Here is a 23,161-nt window from a genome sequence, read left to right on the forward strand (position 1 = left end):
TTTCCATGAGATCCTCTATCCACCAAATAGGTGTTGAGCTCTTTCTACTGGGCACCGTGCTAAGAGGTTTACTCAGATTATCTTATTTAATATTTATACTTCTATGAGATAGGTACAATTATTATCCCCATTTTATAGATGCAGAAACTAAAGCTGAAGTGAAACAACTTGCCCAAAGTCACAGAACTGGTACATGCTAGAGCCGAGACCCACACTCAGACAGCCTCAATCTGTCCAGAACTTTCACATTTCTGTCTGGGCTTTGCATTGCACGTAGTGCCCTGAGAGCTGGGTGTCAATTGTGTGCCTTTGTTTCCCCCTAAATGCCCGGAACACTCAAATATTTGTCACTTTCAAAGGGCCAGAGCAATCTTAGGAGAAGCTAGGATAATAACCAGAACCTGTAAAACCAGTAGGCCTAGAAAGATGATGCTCCCAAAGGAGACTCAGCTTTTCTCCCTGACAATGTTTGAAGACTAGAATATGATAATTTAGTCGAAGGACAACCTTAAATAAAAGTTTCATTAATCTGAATGGGTATTCCTATAATAATGAGCCCTGGGTTGAATTTTAGAACCCTCTTTATGCTTTGTTGGTAACAAAGCTGTTATAAAAATAATTTGATAAGACAGTCCGTTGCAGTGGTGTGGCTTAACCATGTAAAAGAGAGCCCTGCCTGGTGTCTGGACACACCCGACTTACGTAATGCTAACATAATGGATTATGCATGTTGTATCGGGTTAAAAATGAAACCAGTGAAGTATTACAGCAATTTAAAAAATATATATTGGGGCTTGTTCAGCACAGATATTTAAAATTTAAACCTCTTTAAATATTCAACTGAAACTAAAATAAAATTCTGAAAAATGGAATTCAATAGCAAAGCTCCATTAAGAGTAAAAATGCTTCTCCAAACCCATTTGGTTCTAATAGAAACCCATCGAGTGAGGTTTCATTGTCACAGCACCAGCCAAGGGAAAAATGATACATACATTTGGGCAGGAGGAAATCAGCTGGACTTCTTGTGGCAGGAGCTTCGCCTAGAAAAGCAAGAGAGAAGAGAGGCCTCCCTTTAGGCCACGGTTTGTTGAAAATGGTCTGGCACTCTTTCTCTAATAGCCTCTGCTCGTTTGCTCCCTCGCTTCCGTGAAACCTCATTTCACCTTCCCCGTCAGATGTAATTCTAAAAAAAAACTGGCACCTTTTTGCTGCAATATCAGGATACTGACCAATTTGCCTCCTGAGAGCCAAGCTTTATTTCTCTGACAAACATCCTGCAGGATGTTTTTATTCAATTAATTGGAATAATTGCTTGCACAGAAATGGACCACTTTATCAAGTTCTGCTTGACTATCAGCCTGGGCCGGACCGGCCTCTTCGTTCCTGAGCTCTGGTGACAGCACACGCAGGAGCGTTCTGAGACATAATTAAAACAATCAGCCCGCATTAGCCAGCTCGGTGACTGTGCTCGCTGGTGAAGGCTGGGAAGTAAATGGTGAAATGTGGGAGCGGGTGCGAGGGAGCGCTGGAGGTGGACCAGGCTGTGAGGAGACCAACATGGAGGGTGTTAGGAGAAGAAATATAGGCTAATATAAACAGAGTCTCTAATCCTGAGGGCTGCAAATCCCTTTTCCTTAATTGGTTTAGAAACTGTGGTGTGTAATGTGAGACGATGGCTCTGGCTGCCTTTCTTCTCTGCTGCCTGGAATCACATTAAGTGGAAAACAATAGCGGGGCTGACAGCTCCCTTTGTGTGGGGCACTTAGGGCTAACCCGCTGTTGAGACTAATGCAATTACACGGATTAGAGCGCCTCCAATGATGCAGAGATGGGGCTTCAGGGCTGGGGAGGGGTCCTCCGAGGTCGAGCACTGGGCACCGGGTTAAGCCTGGAGGGGACCAAGTCTACAGCGCTCCCAGTAAATCTACAATCAGGGGAAACAGCCACTATTTTGTAATTCACTCAGGATCTGGATTATGAATTCTAATCCAGACAAAATTCTACTTTGAGGTTTCTTCACTGGTGCCTTGCACGATTTTGTTTATTTTTAAAGATTTACAGTTGAATTTAGAGATTTCCGCACAGGAGGACAACTTTCTCCTTGTTCTCTCAGTGTGTGAGTTCTCAAGTCAGAGGGGGAGCTTGTATTTGGGAATTTGGGAATCACGACTGGCCAGATATTCATTCCCAGGTGTCCACTTGTCTCCTCTTTGCAAATTTGAACTCACAGGTAACACTGGGTTTTCTACAAACTGATTATGGAAATCCACAGTGCTGGTGAGCAAATTCAGGGTTTCCTGAAGTACCCCTGGAAGCTGGCATCAGTCTCGTGCTCATTCCCCAGGGAGAGGTGTGATATTCATCAAGGGAATACAGGAGAAGGACGCGATACTCTGAAAAAAACAGTGATTTTTAAAGAAGCACTGTCAATTTCCTCCTTTTGAGCCTTACAAATACCTCCAACAAGACAAGTACTACACATTAGCTATCCATCACTAGGTTTCTCAATCATTTGGTAAATATTTCCAACTATTTTTATTCTTCTAATTTTTAAATAGGAATAGCAAAGATGACATGCTTGTTACATCCCAGCACGGTACAACAATATTTTCTCATTTAATTCCAAAGCCGTTGGTCCTAAATGAGTGCCCCTAGTGGATGCTTTGGTTAGTCCACCTTCTCTATGTTCTAGTAGAACGACCGTGACATTTTGAGGCACTTTCTCAAGATCAGAGCATCTTTCTGATGGCCCAGCAATACCAAGGAACTTCTGGTCTAAGAGTCCATCCGCTCTTTTTGGTTACGGTATTTTCTTCAAAAGGCACATGTTTTAATGCAAATGTGACAACTTGAATGTTCGCTGAATATTACAATTTGTCTCTGAGTTTGAGGCCCAAAGGGAACAAGATACTAGGGGGCATCCCCTATTAGCAGAGGGCAGCAAACACTGATGCCAGGCTTTTTACATCCAAGCCGACCATCCTCAGGGCAACCTGTGAGTCCGGAAGAATGAAATTCTTCTCTGACTGGTGAGGAACCTACGGCTCAGAAAGTTGAAGTAGCTTGCCCAGGGCTGGAGCCTCCATTCCAGCGATTCTGTTCACTGCATTCCACACCCAGTTCTGTGCTGTTTCCCACCAACATGGCCGTCGGCATCAACATCAACACCATCATGACCACCATTTGTGGAGGCCCTGCTCTCTGCCTGCCTCCAGGCTAATCACTGGAATATATTGTCTCCTCTATGCATCACAACAACCTTGCAAGGCAAGCAGGTATTTTTATGCCCACTTTACAGGAGAGAAAACTGAGTTTCAGTGAAGTTAAGTGACTTGCCTAAACAACACTTCCCAAAATGTCAAACCCAGGATTCCAACCCAAGACTTTGTAAAGCTGGAGCTTATTCTTCCCATCACACTATGGGACCTTTTAGCTACTGACTAGTATAAATGTATGAAGCTGCATCTGTGGGTTTGCCGTCCCCAGCATCAATTCCTCTGATTTCTTGTTGGCATACTAACTCCACCCTCAGGGGTGGGCACATGACCAAGTCTTGACAGGTAGAGCATTTCTTTTTTGGGCCACAGCAATTAGTGGGGCTGCCTTCATGGGCCTGCGACCTGTGTAGTCGCACAAGCCCCCAACCTCAGAAAGGTCCCACCCTCGATTTAATGCTTAGTGGTCAATGTCTTAAAATTCTTAATAATTTTTGAACAAGGGACCTTGGTTTTACTTTGCATTGGGCCCGACAAATTGTGTACTTGGTCCTGGTGATTGGTCTAGGACCGGACACATGAAACAACAGCCCATACTGATGAGACCCTATTCCAGGAGTGTGCTGGATGTTTTGAGAAAGTGGACCCTTCATTGGAGGGATAAAGGGATAACCTGGAGCTTCCAGGGGCTGCCAGGTGCAGAATCTTCCTGAGACTGAAGCTGGAGAAAAGCAGAGTTAAGAGAGAGAGAGAGAGTCTCGATTAAAACACTGGAGTCCCTGGGTCTACGCAATTACCCCTTTATTTTTCCCTAAGTCAGTTTGGACTGAGTGTTTGTGCAAACCGAAGAGTTCAAGCTAATTCTGTCCCAGACTGGCTTCTCCAGAGCAGTTTCTGAGACAGGGCCGGGGGTGCAGGATGTTGACTGGGGATCAACATCTGTGACGGAAAGGGGGCGGACGGAAGCAGGACCAGGCCGAGGAAGAGGTCATATTTCTGCCCCTTGCAGGCCCAGCAAAGCTTCTGCCAACCTGGCAGCGAGCTCTGGACTGAATGAATCTTGCTTGTCTGAGGTCTCCTGTGTCGGATCAAGGTGGCCAGGTCTCTACATCCCAACTCGTTCGTCTCCGGATGGGGCAGCTGCAGGGAGGGTGTGGCTTTGAGTATGACAGCTCTCTGCAGCTGAGGGGACCCTGAAGGAGCTGACAGTGACCTATCCAAAGACTTACCGCCTCAGTGCAGGGAGTGAGGTCTCCATTGTAGGGTCACTGTGCCCCACATCTTAGCCTGAATTCTTCAGAAAGCAGAACCCAAGGCAAAAGCTTCTATGCATGGTTTTATTAGGGAGTGCAACCCAGGGAAGCAGAAAAGGGGTGACAGGGAGGCAAGAAAGGAAGGCCAGCCAGTAAGAAGGTGTGCTACAGAGCTGGCCTCTGCTTGGCACTGGAGGCAATGGACGCTCCCTCTCGGATGGTGTCCTGGGACATTCTGTCCTGGGGGAGGGAGGAGGACGAGCAGTCTCAGATGACCTTCTCCTTTGGACAGGAGGAAGGGGCACTTAGTGTCTCTGAAGTGTCTTTATAAGAGGTGCGAATTCCAGGTGCTGGGAACACTGAAAGATAACCTTTCAACTCTCCTGCCCTCAAGATCTCCATCCAGTTGGGAAGAGGGAACACATACGAAAAACAAAAAGACGGTATAGGTTGAGCAGACGCTCGGTGCAAAATAATAGTGCAGACGATATGTGCGATGGCGCCTCTGAGAAGCAACCAGGTGGGAGGCTGGAGTAGCTGGGGAGGTGTCCACTTAGAGGTGGGCCCAGGGCTGGACCTTAAAGTTAGGACTTTGCTGATCAGAGAGGAAGGAGTGGAATGGGGGAAGTCACAATGCAAATGCACAAAAAACAAACAGATTATGTCTTAGACCAGCATACGGATGGAGAGGCTGAAGGCCACAGTGGAGTGAGGAAAGAAACAGAAGTACTGAAAAAAAGAAAACAGCCAAAGAGAAGAGAGAAAGAGGGCAGGGGCTGGTGGGGACTGGGATTATCATATGCACAAAGCCAATGTTATTTTAAGACTGCAAGGTTAAATTCTTTTCAAAAGGTGTCTACCTTCGCTCCTCAAGCACAGCGGGGTGGACTTGCCGAGAGCATGCGCTGTCTCCACACTGTTTATGCAACGTTTCGCCATGGAGATTTTGTAAGTGCTTAACTTCAGTGTAGCTGGCAATGACCGCATGTGTCTTTTCCTGGAAACATAAAACCCCTCTTAAACAATTAAAACTCTATAATTTGCTGAAAATCTCTCATTTGGCTTGTCCAGGTTGAAGGAAAGAAGGCAAGTCTGAGAAACTTGTAGTCTCTTCGGCTGTGAGACAGCCAAGGAGATGCCCCACTCGTCCCCTAGCTTGTCTCTTCGTGTGTGTGCATCGTATTTCTCGAGTGCTCAGATGGACTGATTATACTGAATAAAACACATAAAGACGGGATCCTTGAAGATGTCGCTTATTCAGGAAACAGGGAGTTGTAGGTTCCAGAGCCAGCCTTCTGGTGTCTGCCAGAAACTGCACACCTGCAGACTGGGTTGGAAAGTTCTGTCTTTTCCAGAAGTTGAAGTAAATGGAAAAGAGAGATAATTTTCAAAACGATTTCTTGTCCTTTTAAGTGCTCCCTGTGGGTGCTTACACATCTTTATTCCAGGTGATCCTGCTAGTTTGTGCACAAACCTTGGTGCATTGATGGATGGTTCGAGGGCCCTAGGGATACGGGAGTGATATAAGGACATCTCAGATAGACACAGTGGTGGGGTGAGCATAAGGTTAAGTTCAGGGATCCTAAGTCTGCTCCGCAAGAAAATTTGGAATGAGACTTGTTTTCTTTGTTGCAGAATAAAGAGATTGTCAGGTCAACTCCGCCACGTGCTATTCACAGCTGTAGAGGATGGAGCCCTGCACAGCTCGTGTCACTCTCTTCTCTGATATGGCCCCGGTGCCTGGTCATTTCTTGTTTATTATTTGTTTGAGGGAAGAAAGAAACAGGCTCTCTACTCCCTCGGCGGGGGGCAGGGTGAGGGGGTGAGTATTTTCGTAAAGCTCCAGAGGCCTTTCCCCCACCTAGAGCTATCACATCCCAAGCTTGAAGAGCCCCCCACTACGTCTTCGGAGGTTGTGTCCTTGTTTTATAAGTCACCTTCCTGAGGCAGGGTCAATATTATTACTCCCATTTTGCACATTTTCCACAGTAGATCAATTTTCAATTCCCAACGACTGAGCTTCCCTAATTTTTATACGATGAAACTTAACTCCACTCATATGGGCATAAAAAATATGCATACCCACCAGAGCATTGTTAGATTTCAGGAAGAACTTTTATTTCACCTTAAAATATGGTCTATAGTAGCCTAATTGTGAAGAAAATGCATTGTGTGTGGGCCTCTTTTGCATATTTACATCTGGAAGAATGTGAGCAGTTGCCAGATAATATAATTTTCATGCAGCCAAATATCAAGTACAATGAAGAAAATGCAAGTTTTGCAGTGTGATTTATACATGCTTATACACCCTTCATTTTGAGCCTATATGAAATGCAGACATTTATGGTTCTATAACCAGAGGAATCAAATCTGAATGTGGAGTAAAACGAGAAATGTATTTTAAATGGGCTTTGGAAGCAGAACTGGGGAAGTCGTCGGGAGGCCACAGTCACTAATGTCATTGGTTATTTTGCTAGATGGCCACTCGGATGGAGGCCTGGCAGGCACAGGATTGAATTCGGGCTGAAGGGCATGGGAGATGGAGTGACGGCTTCCTGGAAAAGACTGAGATACAGCTGCACAGTAATCCAGGCTGGCCGCGAAGCTCGCCATAAAGCCAGTATGAGAAATTCCTCCTGCCCGTATGATGCATCCTTATTTTTTACTTTTAAAAGAAGAACTATCTTATGATTTGGCATAGATCATTGATCATGGTGCTTTTCTATCTCAAATGTCTCCCAGTGTGTTCTGTGTCAAATTTACAAAAGACACAGCCGTTATTTCCACAAAACATTGGAAGATTGAGTGACCGTTTGCCTGTGGCTCCTATCACTTACAAGAGAAGTCCCTTGGGTGTGCGTTACAGAAGCCACTTATGGGCCCCAAGCAGTGAAAGAGAAAGGAGAGCATTAGTGCTCCTTGCTGTGATGGGCAGCTGGTGTTGCTGACCGTTCTGCAGCTCTTCCTCCTTGTCCTAACAGAACTCAGTGTTCCAGGTGGAAATCTCTGTCATATGGTTTGAGCGGAATCTGTTCTACCACAGAGTTGTCATGTGACCCAAGTTGGGCCAATCAGAATCCTCCTCAGGACTTTTCCATGAGCTCTTTAAGGGAGCACTAGTTCCCTTAAAGGGCCGACTGCTGGCAGCCATTTTTATTAAGCAGTTGGAGAAAAACATCCCCAAACTGAAGCCAAACTAAGAAACCAAACTCATTACCCAATATGTCTCTGAATCTAGTCGTGCTTGATTGCAGTAATAAACTCCCTTTTCAGTTTTATGAGCTAATAAACTTCCTTTTTTTGCTTAATGCAGTTTTGGTTGGGTTTCTTATATTATTTGCCACCCAAAAAAACGCTAACACACTTGAAGTTTATGAGAAGACAATCTACATCGTCTAGTTTACCAGCAGCCTTCCTTATCACCTGGGTTGGGGCTACGTGGCTAGCTCTTGCCAACAGACTGTCAGCAGAAGTGACCAAAAGCGGACGTCTTCGAGAGATGGTGCTCCTCCTCCAGCTCTCTCTTCTCTCTTTTTTGGAGACTTAGAGGCCACGCCTACAAGGTAGTGTGGCTAGAAGATGGCAGAGCCTGCACCAACCCAGTTACTCAGGCCATGTGGAACACAGCCTTCTGCCAAGCTTTGCAGTGTTAAGCCTCTAAAATTTCAGCAATAATGTGTTACAGGCACATAGGGGCTTGTGATAAAAATTAAGCTCATCTATGGAAAAATTAAGAAAATTATATTTTTATTTGTTCCCCTGACTTTGTGGTTAAGATCCATGTCCATCACTTAGCTTTCTGTAATGCTTCTTTACAGCGTAAGAAGAGGCAGGAGATGTCAAAGAAGACGTAAAAGAACCAAGAACAGGGAGACAGTGGGCACAGAAGCCCTCTTCAGATTGTGCCTAGCGAGAGTGGGAGAGATCTTGGACTCAACATCCACTGAGTCCAACTGTGGGTCAAGCACTTTACAGACATTATTTCATTCCATCCTCAGCAACAAACCATGAGATGACATGATTTCCATTTTATTGACAATGAAACTGAATTCCGGAGAGATTAAGTACAGCCACAGATTCCTGGCTAGAAAGGGCAGCTTTGAACCCTATCTGTCCACCTGCACAATCTAGCCCAAATTATTCTGTTACTGCTATTAATAGTAATGTGAATATTGCTTACGGATAACCCTTTCCAGATGCGCTCAAAAGACCGGTCTCCCTCACCCACCCGGTCAACAGAGAGAAAGCAAGATCCAGCCGTGTCTGGTCTGAGGCCTTGGGCTCAACCACGCCAGGGCTTTAGGAGCAAAATGTCATGGCCACCACTGGAATCTGCCTGTCTTCTTCTTCATCACCCAGTCTGGGACATTGTCTTTAAAAGCTTAATCCATTGTGCTCTTGGGCACACAGCCAGGTAAGGTCCCCAAATCCCTCATTCCCAGCTTCTCATATTCTCTAGGCTATTTCTCTTTGCCTCGACAAATTTCCTGAACTGTTGGTCCCCATTTCTAGCTAATTTCTCAGCCTGTGCGCTCCCTTCAGACAAACCTACAAGTTCCCTAATCTAGATCCAATGATTTTTCTGCGCTCATGAAAGACTGCCTTTCTTTCTTAACTGTCTGCAACATTAGCATTCTCAAAAAACATTTTTGAGCGATTATCTTCCGGGTTTCTAGTAAAATAGGATTAAGTTTCAATTCACAGTAATTCGGTGGAGGAGATGATTTCTTTTCAAATTTATAACTTATCTTTGACTCAATAAGTGTCTCTTATTTTAAATCCCCAGGCATTCATGTCACATATACACTGTTATCCAAAATGTAAAATATGAAATTAGAGAGAAGCTGGTCATTGTGGATTCCTCCACACAAGACACCAAACACAGGAGTGTACCCGGCAGTTTGAAGGGGAGTCAGTGGGCCTCTAATAACGGAGAATCAGGCAAAACTATCCAGTGCTTCCATGCCACACGTTAAACAAAACAAAACCTTATAGCTAAGCATGTAATTTTCCTAAAGGGAAATCTGGGGAAGAGATGAGAATTAATCCTCTGAATTTCCATGAAAGGACACTAGTGCTCACGAGCTGTCAGGGCGTTCCTGCAGTCACACGTGAGTAATGTCGTTGTGCTGAGGTCAATTGGGCCTCCTTATGGCCTATCACTTAGATAGTATTGATGAAGGCTCAGGCTGCAGATTATGAGCCAAATCTGGCCTTTTTCCTGCCAGCGACTAAAATAATGCATAAAAGCCCATTTAGTGTGTCTCTGTGAACGTCACATTGTCACGAACTTTTCCTGAGACAGTGAATTCTGTAAGCATTAATGGGTTTTATTCAACAAACATCCATTTTGTAGCCAGACAACTTTTGCCACTGACACCTGTCAATTCATAGTCTAAGAAGAAATCACTGAGCTTATAGAGTTGTCATTTTAAGAATGAATATGTCTCATTATCTTTATTTATATCTTTCTGACTTCTCCAAACTATCAATCAAGAAGACCTCTGAAGCTTTTTGGGAAAAAAATTGTTTTGCAGTCAAAATCAAACACTGTACTTTGCCAGTTCACAGTGGGTTGGTTTCTGCATGAACTTTTCATTAATTTTACTGAAATTGGAAAGTAGGCAGAGGTCCCTGCCGTCTGTCCTTACGCACGGACCTTAGCACTGGAAGGTTTCATAAGGGATGGGATGGGATGGGGTGGGGAGAGGCCAAGGTTCTAGTTCCTTTGTGGCCTGCCACTCTCCAGCCGTCGGCCTTCGATCAAGTCCTCATACCTCTTTGGGCTTCTGGTTTCCTCGACTGCTAAATGTGGTAGTTGAATCCAGAGTTTCTCTAAGGGACTTTCCTATTTTGTAACTTTCTTGTCTTCTAGAACGACTCCCTTTCTTCAGGCAGATAGGATATCATCGTTCTGCCTGCACAGCTTTCTTCCATGTCTCTATCAGGCAAGGTCCTATTCAGCCTTCAAGTCCCAGCTCAAACGTTGCCTCTCTTTGGTTCTCATTAGACTCAGGATGCCTTCTCCTGAGCTCACACTTTATTCTATAAAGAGGCTGCTCTTCATGCTATAACAAATACTGTGTGAGATAGGATAAGAGCTCTCCAACGATGTCCATGTCCTCATCCGAGGAGCCTGTGAATGTGTTACCGGACATGGCAAAAGGGACTTTGCAGATGTTATCAGGTTAAATACGCTGACACAGGGAGATTATCCTGGATTATTTAGATGCAGCCAATGTAATCACAATGGTTTTGTATAAGTGGGAGGCAGGAGGGTCAAAGTTAGAAAAAGGAGATGTGACACGGGAATGATGCAATTTGAAGATGGAGGAAGGGGCCACAAGCCAAGGAACATAGGCCTCTAGGAGCTGGGAAAGGTAAATAATAATAATAATAATAATAATCCTCTGAAGCCTCCAGAGAACACAGCTGTGTGAACACCTTAATTTTAGACTTCTGACCTCCAGAACTGTAGGAGAATAGATTTGTGTTGTTTTAGGGGCCGACCCCAAGGCCGAGTGGTTAAAGTTCCCTGTGCTCCGCTTTGGTGGCCCGGGGTTCAGGGTTTTGGATCCTGGGTGTGGACCTGCTCTGCTCATTGCCATGCTGTGGGGGCATCTCACACACAAAGGCTGGAGGAAGACTGGCACAGATGTTAGCTCAGGGCTAATCTTCCTCAAGAGAATAAAAGAGGAAGGTTGACAATGGATGTTAGCTCAGGGTGAAGCTTCCTCACGAAAAACAAAAAAATTCATGTTGTTTTAAGCTATTAAGTTTGTGGTAATTTGTCACAGCAGCAATCAGAAACCAATACATGGCTATGATATATGATATAGTGTACCATACTATAACTATTTATTTGTATGACTGATTGTCTTCTTGCTAGCCAATGAACTTTTTTCTTTTTGAGGAAGATTAGCCCTGAGCTAACTGCTGCCAACCCTCCTCTTCTTGCTGAGGAAGCCTGGCCCTGAGCTAACATCCATGCCCATCTTCCTCTACTTTCTATCTGGGACACCCACCACAGCATGGCTTGCCAAGCAGTGCCACGTCTGCACCTGGGATCTGAACCAGCAAACCCTGGGCGGCTGAAGCGGAACATGCGCACTTAACCGCTGTGCCACCGGGCAATAAACTTCTTGATGGCAAGCACCATATATTTTACCTTTATATTCTCAGTTATAATTCTTGGAGCACAGTTGATACTCAAAAGATATTTGTTGAATGAATGAGTAGATGAATAAATCTTGTTTGTCAAAGATAATGTCAGCTTCATAGTAATGCCTAAAGCTTCATAGTAACAGAAATGTTGCCCAAATGCTGTGCTTTCTCTGGGATGTGGTATTTTTTTTGTGACTAATGTTTTCACCAAGAGTGCAACACCAAAAAGTTTTAAGTATTGTCCCCATCACTTCACATGAAACCACGCTACACAAATCTAGACTCCCGGGTAGAGATGGCTTTTATTTATTTATTTAAGCATAGTTCTTGGGATTCCATAGGAAAAAAACCACTCAAGTGTTGGCAGAGTACATTATAGTATACAGTTTTACTTGGAGCTCTTTCAATGATTCAATTTAATGCTAAGTAGTCCAGATTTTGAGTAGTAAAAATATTATGTGCAGTTCATCTGTTTGTTTAAAATGGGCTCTCTAAACAAAACCTACACTTTGCTGAAAGTTACCAGTGTCAGTGTGTGAATGTGTCTATTTTCACATCACAGAATGGAGAGGGGCTTGGGGGGCGGAGGAGAGACCACCCCTCCCTTCCAGAGTCAAGGTACATGGACCTCTCTGCTCCTCACCGTGGTTCTGTGCAGGCCTTGATGGGAACAAGGGCCCCTTTTTGAGCCTGGCAGACAGCGTGCACGTGACCCCATGGAAGCTGCAGATGGCCGGGGCTGCTGCAGCCTTTCTGTGAGCAGCTGCTGTTGTCCTCTCGCTCTTCCAGGACAGCTCGTTCTGTTGTTTGGCAAGTTCCTTCATCCAAAAGTTATCCTATTTGAAAAAGAGAGGGATTGGCTTCATGTCGTTTTGTAAGAAGAGTTTGACTATTTTAAAGCAAGTTTCACTGAGAGAGAAAAGTCTCCCAACGTCCATCACAGGGACGGGTTTTAATTCTCGTGGATCGATGCTGCCGTGACTGTTTGAAGAGCTTACGACTGTAGAGGTTCAATTCTGCTTTTCATCAGGAAACCCATATGTAAAATTTCGTTTATATTTTCCAGCTAGAAAATCTGTAGGAACCATCAATCTGCAAGTATTTTTGAACTCCTAGTCTCAATGGTGAGACCAAAGGAGAATAAAATGCAGCACGCTCCCACAATAGCACTTCAGCCTCACTGAGGAGATAGGAAATCACCCACACTAGTGAGAAATCAGTGTATGAGGCACATGTATTACGTATTTTTATTGAAAAGATATATGGAGAATATTAAATCCTTTCTGGAATAAAAAATATACTTATTCTCCTACCACCTTGGCACAACCCTTGTTGTTTGCATATTTCTTACTTGCCATGTGCAGCCATGAGCGAGAAAGCATCATGCTGTTTTTCACAGCGTGTTCCCGTCCGCCATCGTGACCCCACAGTTTGTTCTTTGTTCCTTATGTGGTGTCAGAAAGTGGTCCACAATATGTCTAGAAGTTTATGAGCACATTTTTATAATTTTAGCAGCATAGCAGTTGAGACACAGTCTCCTATCTTTCTATGTTTGTCACCTTGTCATTCAAGTCTCAGCTTAAATGTCGCCTCTTCAGAGACACCTTCCTTGATAACCTCATCGAATGTAAAACTCTAACTTGTCATGGTCACATGATACTGTTTAATTTTCTTCACGGTCCTTGTTTCAATATGGAATTCTTTTTTCCCATTGATTCGTTTGCATGTGTGTTCTCTTCTAGCCACGTTAAGGATAAACCGCACAGAGCAGGAAGCTTATCCACCTTCACAGCGACACCCCAAGTGTCCAGAGCAGCTCCTGGCTTGTAGTGTGACCTCTCTGATACTCAGGACTGGATTAATGAGGCACGAATTATCAGTCTTTTGTCTAACTCATAATTAATTAACATTACTCACTGAAAAACGAAAAACACAAAACAAAACCGACATGGACTAAAACTTGTATATGGTAAAATTTATTATGAATGAAAAATTGGCTAAAGAATCAATCTTGTTGGTAACATTGAAAATGCAAAAATTGATCTGAGAAAAAATACACTTGGCTGAATAATTGGCAAAAATAAAACAGACAATGGTTAAAACTGCATAAGGAAAAAATTTGCCCTTGACTAAAAAGTGACAGAAGGACCAAATCTTCTAAACAAAATTTATATCTGTAAAATTTGACCCTGGACAACTACACAATTATACGTGGTGGAAGTGAGGGTCATTAGAGAAAACTCAGAATAGCAGAAGATATAATAGGTAACATTTGATATGTTTAGGGAGAAAAACCTGATGGATAAATCAAGTCTTTATCAGAAAACTTATGAGAAAGAGTTGATTTTGAGAAAATTTCAGTTAAATGAAAATGGAAAAAATGGAAACTGTTCAAATGGCTTATATAGAAAAATTGATCAAATAATGAGATTGGCTTAATGTAGTTCAATTCAAAAGTTCTTTCTTGGGGCCAGCCCAGTGCTGTAGTGGTTAAGTTCATGTGCTTTGCTTCAGCCGCCCAGAGTTCATGGGTTTGGACCCTGGGTGCAGACCTACATACCACTCATCAAGCCACGCTGTGGTGGTGTTCCACATACAAAATAGAGGAAGATTGGCATGGATGTTAGCTCAGAGCCAATCTTCCTCGGCAAAAAGAGGAGGATTAGTGGCAGATGTTAGTTCAGGGATAATCTTCCTTAAGCAAAAAGAGGAAGATTGGCAACAGATGTTAGCTCAGGGCCAATCTTCCTTACCCAAAAAAAAAAAAAAAACAACTTTCTTGGCAGTGGCCATGTTACCACCCAAGGGGGGTTGTCTGCCTGCTGCAAGACATGCCAAGAGTCAGGAGGGAAGGTGATAGGAGAGAAAGGGTGTTTTATTACAGCTTGTTAGCAAGAGGGAAGATGGCCAACTAATGTTGGAAAGAACCATCTTACAAAGACTACAAGCCAGTTATATACAGGGCTGGTCTTTCCGGGTGGGGCTTCCATCTGATCTCCAGGTGGGGGCAGGCAGCTGGTCTTAGTTTCTGATAGTCTTTTGTTTTACTGGATGTGCATCAGAAACCAGAACAATACCCTATACTCTGATCTTTCAGTTGTCACTGATCAGGGCCATCAGCATAGACTCTCTGCCTGGGGGTCATCACATTTCTAAGGAACTCAAAAGAACAAAGTTATCATCTTATCGCAGTTGGGAGGGTCCATAAAATCTCCAGAGCCTGCAAATCCCTCGGAGACAGACGCTTACTTATCTAGGCAAACTAAAGCAAAGGTTCAAAGGGGCTGTGAGTCGGGGTTAGTTAGTCAGAAGTCATTCAAAGTTACAATATGGTTTCTTTTCTACAATATGGCTTCCCTTATGTCAACCTTGTATTGATGTAATTCTGATTAAAATGGTTGTGTTCATAAATACGGAATCAATATATTCTTATGGTCAAAATGGTGGGATAACAACTTCCTATAATCTGGCCATATATACAGCTTTAGAATGATATAAACAACAGACCACCAAATTGTGAATCACAAACAACCATTCTATAGAGGAGTGTATAATGTGCTAAGAATAAAAGGTATCATTGTAAATTGTCAGAGGAGTCTCCTCAGACAGCAGGGCAGCCACTCATCAGCTCGCCGGCCTTGGGAAAGTTACTCAGGTACTCTGGGTCTTGGACATTTTCAATGAGTCTGAGCTACAGATTTAGACTAAAGTCAACTACAAGAGCTGATCAAGAGCAAGCATGTATTATTGAGCACCGGAGCAGAAAACATGAGAAACAGGATAGCATGGGCTGACCTTTAGGGGCTACCAATATTTAGGGGACAGGAAGATGACAAATCACTGGAAAAAGAGGCAAAGAAGTTGCAAATAAATCAGAGAATAGAATGGTGCAATGTGAGAGGGCCTGAGGGTCTGAGCATATTGAAAGCAGACAATCGAGTGCGATTGGCAGAGAATGTCAGGAACAAAAAGAAGGCTCTTGAATTTGTCTGGAAGGCCAACATTGAGATGGAAGCAATGGTGTTGGGACATCCTGGGAGGAGGCAGTCATTGAGAACAAGAGAACACTAGAGCTTGAAGGGCAGGCCTCTTGGTCAGAGCTTTGCAGTTTCCTGATACCAGTAACAGAGCTTGAGCAAGCAGAGGCTTGGGGAGAACTGATGGGCTCACCTGTTCAGAGTGCAGGTGGGCACAGGGGTAGGAATTTCTAGCTGGCTGTAACCAGGGACTGGAATATTGCCGGGACTATTGCCCTTTTCCATCTCTGCTTCTTTGAGTTTTAGCTTCATTTTCTCCTGCTGTGCCTAGCTTCTTGCAATTGGCAGAGGAAATCAATCTGATAGCTTTGCCACCAAACAAGTTTCTTTAATTCTAACTTTAAAAATCCAAGGGCAGGACTGACTAGCCAGTCACTAGTGCCAATGAGGTCAGACTTTGTAAGAACGCACAAGAGGACAAGCCACTCTCCGAAAGGTAGGAGATTACTGGTTCCCAGAAAACAGAAGAAGAGTTTGGGGGCAGGCAAAATGATACCTCCACTGCCAGCAGTTAGGAAACGTAAATGCTTTTAAGGTTAAAAAAGAGGAGAATATGTCCAAAGGCAGAGAGGCAAAGATGAAGTTGAGGAGAAGAGATAAAAATGAAGGACAGAGAGATGGAAGAAGGTGAGAACACCAAAGCCAGTGCCCACCGAGTGAGAAAAGAACCAGCACGGCCCGACGCTCACAAGCAGCTTGGGGTGGTCCTTCCTACTTAGTCTCAGTCCTTGCCCCGACTCTTCCAGCGTGGTGAGCCCGTTGCCTAGCCCTCCTGCTTCAGCCCTAGTCCAGAGGGCATCTGCTCCCCTTCCAATCCGCCCCTCAGCAGACCCCTCTTTCTGTGAAGGCTCCCCGTGGCTCTGCACATCCAGGAAGGGTGGACAGCCCTGGGCCCTGCCTCCCCACTAGCCAGGGCTGGGAAGGCTGGGTGGGAGACAGTGGGTCTGTCTCTCTGGACCCAGGCAGAGGTGGGGTCAGGAGCACAGTCGGAGAGTCCAGCTTTTGCAAAGAAGGGAGAATGGGTATCTTTCTCTTAGACAAATTAGAAGGAAGAAACAAGTGGATACAGTTCTGCAAAGACAGATTTGGGGGAGGGAAACAGACGGGTTACAGTAAAGCAAAAGGTGAACAAGGATTTCTGGGGGGATGACCTCAGTCTCTTCAGAACAGTCGAAGTCAAGGTCATCTACTGCTGGGAAGGATGCAAAGTGCAAGGGCACGAGGAGTGTGTTAGTTCCCTAGGGCTGCCACAACCAATGACTACACACTGGGTGGCTTCAAACCACGTAAATTTACTCTCTCCCCGTCCTGGAGGCCGATGTCTGACAGCGAAGCGCCGTCAGGGCGCGCTCCCTCTGAAGGCCCAGGGCAGAATCCTTCCTCACCTCTCCCGCTGCCAGGACTGCTGGCCTTCCTTGCTTGTTGCTGCATTATTCCAATCTCTGCCTCCGTCTTCACATGGCCTTCTCTGTGCGTGTCAAACCTCCCCCTGTCTCACTTGTCACTGGATTTAGGGCCCACCCAGATGATCCAGGATGATCTCATCTCAAGATCCTTAATTTAATTACACCCTTCAGACTCAGGGATTAGAGGTACACATATCATTTTGGGGGACCACCATCCAACCCACTATAATGGGAGAGGAAAGGTCTGGATTAACCGACATAGACAGGCAGCTTTGGAGCAGGCACTGGAAGAATAGATGGGATTACTGGAAAGAGACGATGGCCAAGTCGGAGTTGGGCACATGAATTTTCATAGGCCCAGACTGCATGACTCTTCAGCAGCTTCTGGCAGCCTGAAAGCCGCAGCCCAGCAGGCAGGCAGCGGGAGTGACTCGGAATTAGGGTGTTTATAGGTGGGCTTCACAGAGGGCTGAGGAGACAAGAGATCCGCCCTTTCCCACGTCCAGCTGCAGAATAGAGATGTCTGTTATCTGAGTGAGATCATAAACGTGAAGTCATCTTGTAAACTGGAAAGCATTAAAAATAAGGAGGGTAGTTTTCATTTGCTCTGCTCACTCCTCCCTCTACTTAATTCTTGTATCCCAGGTAGGCTCTTACCATATACCTCCACATTCCTCCCTATCCTCTTCCCAAATCCCCCGTAGACAAAACTTTAAGCAAAATATCTATTCCAGTAAACCTAAATTTTTTTTTCCCCCATGAATCGTGCCTGCAACGACCATACAACTGAGTACAATGGCCGGTGACAAATCCTCCCAACCTCTCCCAGCTCTTAACACCCTGGTGGCAGAGCATCTGTCTGGATCTCCAGGTTCTAAAAAAAAAAATCTTAGAGAATTTTCATTTATTGGTGGGACCGGAGATAGCTCCAAAACCAAGCCTCTAGGTCACATTTCCAGGGCAGCATTCTCTAGCTCCCGGTCACCCTGGAAGGCTTGCTGGAGCAGTGAAAAAGCACGGTGACTTCACAAGCTGCTAGAGCTGTGATTTTTAAAGTTCGTTCTTCCCCTTTATCTTTTTCTGGTCTTTTTAAAAAAGCAGCAGAGCTCTCTCCTCTAACAAAAATTTATATCAAACAGATGAAAGTGGAGCTGCCGTGGCTGAGGTGGGGGAGGGGGACTCAGAAGTGCCCCCAGTCTGCTTCCCAGCCCTGGGTGTCGTCTCCCGCAGGCCCGTCCTCTGGTGGTCCCCCGAGCACATCCAGGGAACGATTTCTGAGCAGCTGCAAGAGATAAGTATGGAGTCGGCTTAAGAGTGCGTTGGACCGGAGCGGCCTCTGGTCCAGAGGAGTTCAAGTTCTTGTCTGTGGAGAGTTTGACTCAGGCTGGGCCTCCATAAACTAACTTTATTCCTTAAATGGTGGAATTGCCAAATATTTACATCATGAGAGACTTTAGATAACATCCAGGCCAATTCTGTCCTTTTTCGTAGTTCTGGGAATATTCAGCAATAACCAACTTAAGTTCAGCTGCTCCTTCCAATAGGAACATGTAATTCCTTTCTTCTTTCTGTGAACCTTTGCAAGAACACCATTAAGAAATATCCGATATAGAAGTTTCCGGGATAAATGGTTCTGTTTTCATTAGTGTTGACATCTTACCATGTTTGAGAATGCTTTTAGGCCCAATTAAGGCCTCCGAAGAAAGGATAAGCGTCAGGCCAGGCTCCACTGTATACGAATGGCCTCATCTTCCTGAAGAAGAGGACGAACATCTGAAGAACATCCTTGCCTCCTTCCCCTCCTCCCTCTGCGAGATTTTTTTTCTTTACCAAACTACTTTCTTCTAATCTGAGGATATGCTCTTTTCCTTAAGCCTGTTTATTTCTTAGCCATCTGACATGCCCAAGATAGCACAACCCTCACAGGATCTGTTTCTCCTGCGCTACAATCAGCGATTCTCCCCGCTGGAATGAACTCGCACACAGTAAAAGTTTTAACAGAGGCGTGAGTATTGCAAGTAGGTGTTAAGAGAGCAGGCCTCCAAAATGAGCCAAGTACAAAGGCATTTGGAAGAGGAAAAATAGTCACTAACTTGAAATTTCAGCTAAATTGCCAATGGAGTTAGATTCAAATGCCAATATTTGAGAAAGGCATTCAGTAAAGTCCCTTAAATACAGATCAACCAATACTTACCCAGCACCTCCTGTGCGAAAGAAACTGCACCAGGCTCAGTTATGGGGGGAGGTGGAGATGGGAGTACAAAGATACGTAAAACAATTTCTTCTTTCAAGGAAGTGACCACGGAACCGGAGGGATTAGCCAACGAACCATAAAGCAACACAAAGAAGTTAAGATAGATTTTGAATAGTGAGAAACTATCATCTGGATGTGAGGAAGGGTGGCCATCAGGGAGCATGGAAAGAGGAGAAGATATTCGACAGACACTTTTTGCAGAGGTGAAATATCTACGTATTGAACTGGCTACAGGGAGCGAGGGGGAAAGATACACCCAAGACTGTGGCGTGGTTCAGAGCCTGCGTCAGTGAGAGAGCAGGGCATCGGTATCAGAAAAGGGAGGCAAGGAGAGTTATGAAACACTAAGTGTTGGTTTGGGCAGGAAGTGTTCAGGTGCTGGGAGATGGATGTAGGTGCAGATACCGACAATCAAGACACTGGAAGAATAGGGCCCTGAGTTCACTCTAAGAGAGCACCTAGCTCAAATCATCTCCACACAGGGACTCACAAGGACGAAGATGAGGTCCTTGAACAAACAACAGCAACAACAACAAGGATAGAGACAGAAAGGGAAAAGGGATAAAACACGGGGGGAAGAGATAGCTTCCAAAAAAGCACCCGTGTCCAAAGCTACAAGAGGAGGAGGAGGATGGCAGTGCTGTTGGGATTGGTGATAAGCAGGCCACTGGGGACTTTAGCGGAGGTGGGTTTTCCCTAACGCACTGCCTGTTTATTCATAACTTGAGTTTGCAGTGGCTTCGACTTCACCTCATGACTTCCCTGGGTGCAACTTTCAGTTCCCCCTGCTAATTTTCCAATTTGAATACCCAAGAGGGGGATCCACCAACTCTAGGAGTTTGTTGTGGGTACGGGCAGGCCTCCCAGGTGGCTAGCAGCCCACGGATTAGTGCCCGTGGGCCAGGTGCTTCTTCTGGTCCACCTGTCTGTGACCAGGGGGCTGGCACCCGTCACCAGTGCGGGGCTGTCCCTTCAGCAGGAGCTAGGGTGACATCAGCACCGAAAGTGACCTGTCTAGTGTACTATGTCCACAGTGTAACCCTCTGTGTCAAACTGTAAGGATTCAAACTCTAAATGGTCCCTGGAATTTTAAGGAGTACCTCCCAGGGAAGAAAAGTTCCCTCTACGCCAGCATCTAATCAGTCCATAGGTCAGTACTGACAACACCTTGCATTTGCATGGCATTTTAAACTTTTCAAATGTCTTTGTGAAATGTTATTCCAAGGCGGTTTCAGAGACAGCAGGTATGTATAAACATACTTTACAAATGTAAATACTTTATAGCCTTATTTTATGCAAATAAATCGATAGGAAAGTGTATGGATGACTATGTCTAATCAATGCTCCACAGCAAATTGTCACAGTTTTAGGTGCTTAACAAAATGATAAAATCTATCAACTTCCTTAGTTCTCTACCTTTAATGACTCTTCTAGTGCTTCTGCGGTGAGTGACAACTATGATTAGTTTGGAGGCCAAAGAATTTGCCTCTTCAAGTGCCGTTTTTACTACAGAAATTGCTATTAGGCCATAAAGAGCCACGTCCTTTCCTCTGGATTTAGTGCCTTAGAGGTGGCGTTGGAAGTGGGAAGAAATTCCAGGCCCATGAGAACAAATCAATCCCTCAAAGTGTGTAGGTCTTCTGAAGTGCACAGCAGCAATGAGAAAACTGAGGCACCGTGGATTGCTGAGGTCACGCCACTGCTTATGGGCAGCAGCTGGACAAAAATGCACATCTCCTAACTCTCAGCCCAGTAAGCTCTCTTCCCAGTACTCCATTACTGAACAGCTAACGTGCTATTGAAAGACAGAGCAGGAAGAGGGAAAGGAAAGGAATGTTTGAACTTCTGATCCACCAATCTTTGTTCTATTAAACGGACCACTCTCCACTGAATTATTCGAGCCAAAAACGTTTCTCTTTTCCTCCATCCGCCCACCAACAATATCCCATAAATCACTAAGTTCTGTCAACTTACCTCCAAAATACACCTTGAATATGTTCTCTCTTCCTTGTCTTCACTGTCCCCGCCTTAGTCCAAGCCACCGTTATCTATCACTTAGCCTACGGCAAAAGCTTTCCAATTGGTCTCCCTGCTCCAGTGCCAGCCTACCTACGTACAGTCTATACTTAAAAGACTGCCCAGAGTAATCTTTTTAAACCCAGAGCATATCTTGTTTTTCCCCTGTGTCAAATTCTTCATTGGCCTCTAGTTTCATTCAGGGTAAAATCGAAACACTGGACTCAGGCTCTGCATGATCTTGGCAGCTCCACCAAGGTCACTCATCCTCCCCACACTGACAGCTCCAGGTACACCAGCCTTCTGACAGTTCCTAGGATGTAGCCAAGCTCGTGCTGCCTCACGATCATCATGCAGGCTCTTCCATCTGCCTAGATTGCACTTACCCACCTCCTTGCCTGTCTGGCTCCTTCTCAACCTTCAAATCTCATCCTCATGGGAGGCCACTGCATGACAACCCAATTTAAGTAGCCACCTACTTCCCGCATCATTCTATTTATTTCTTTCCTAGAGATTGTCACAATCTATATATATTCTAAATGTACAGAGTTATTTATTGTCTTTATTCCTCATTGCAATATAACCGCCATGAGAACGGGAGTCTCATTTGTGTTATTTACCACTGTACCCCCAGGGCCAAGCCCAGTACCTGGCATACAGCTCATCTTGTCAATTCTACTTCCAAAATACATCTCAATTGCACAGTCTCTTCCCACGTCACCATCCTAGTCCAAGCCACCATCACCTTCTCCTCGGACCAATGCAACACCCTCCCAGCGAGTCTTGCTTCCCCTCTTGCCCGGCACTCAATCAATGTTTGTGATGGAATCAATTAGCATATTGTTGTGGGAATAATAATAATATCTATGAGAGATGGAAATCCAGACCCTTTGAAGGAGAATCACTTCTTTTTTTCAAGCCCCGAAAAACATCAGTTCTCACCAGCTTCTGCTCCTCGAGTGATAGAGTATGAGGCGTTTTAGTCAAGCTCAGACAGAGCACAGTTGAAAAGCAGCATGGAGAACAGACAGTGCTCAACGTGTCTATCCGAGCTACTCTTCTAGTCGTATACGGGGAGCTTCGAGCTCCCAAGAAGGAGGTGTAAGAAAACAGCCCAATGTCCAGTACCTTAACCACAAACACCCAGGAAAGTAATCATAACCTAAAGAGACTTTCACAGTCCCAACCCTGACCCCGACCACAACAGAAAAAACAAATCTGGAGACTTTTCTCTAATACCTATACCTATGAGGTTGGGGCGTTATAGATCCCAGACGGAAAATAGGAGCTCTGTTAATTAAAGAGATAGCTCGAAGCGTTCATTACACCTTTGACGGAGTAATAAGAGGACTGTAGCTCCTGATACCATGTCCCCATTGCCAGACCCAGACACAGCTTCTGAGCCAAGAGGTGAGGGAGCGGAACAAAGGAGTTGCAGTCCATCACACCAGGCTGCCATTTAATCACACCAGGCCCATTGTACAGTCTTAACTGGAGTCCTCCGATTTCAGGACACCCCAGGCACTGTCCATAATATACTCTCACACAGAAAATGCGATGTGTGTACATATGGACCATGGCCGCTGGCTGTGTTAGAGGCTGTGGGTGCTTGAAACTGGTGAGGTTAGGAGGGAAACTGAAGTGACTTGGAGGGAAAAATCATCCTGAGGTGACAGAAGTAATTATGTAAGTTTGTCTAGAACTGACAAAAAATGCATTTGACTGGCACAAACCAATTAAGGCTGTGCTGTTCCAAGCTGGCACCGGGCAATTGCCCCAGGTTAAAAATTCAACAGATATGGTCTTGAATGAGCAT

This window comes from Equus quagga, chromosome 4, assembly GCF_021613505.1.
Source record: "Equus quagga isolate Etosha38 chromosome 4, UCLA_HA_Equagga_1.0, whole genome shotgun sequence".
Taxonomy (NCBI): Eukaryota; Metazoa; Chordata; class Mammalia; order Perissodactyla; family Equidae; genus Equus; species Equus quagga.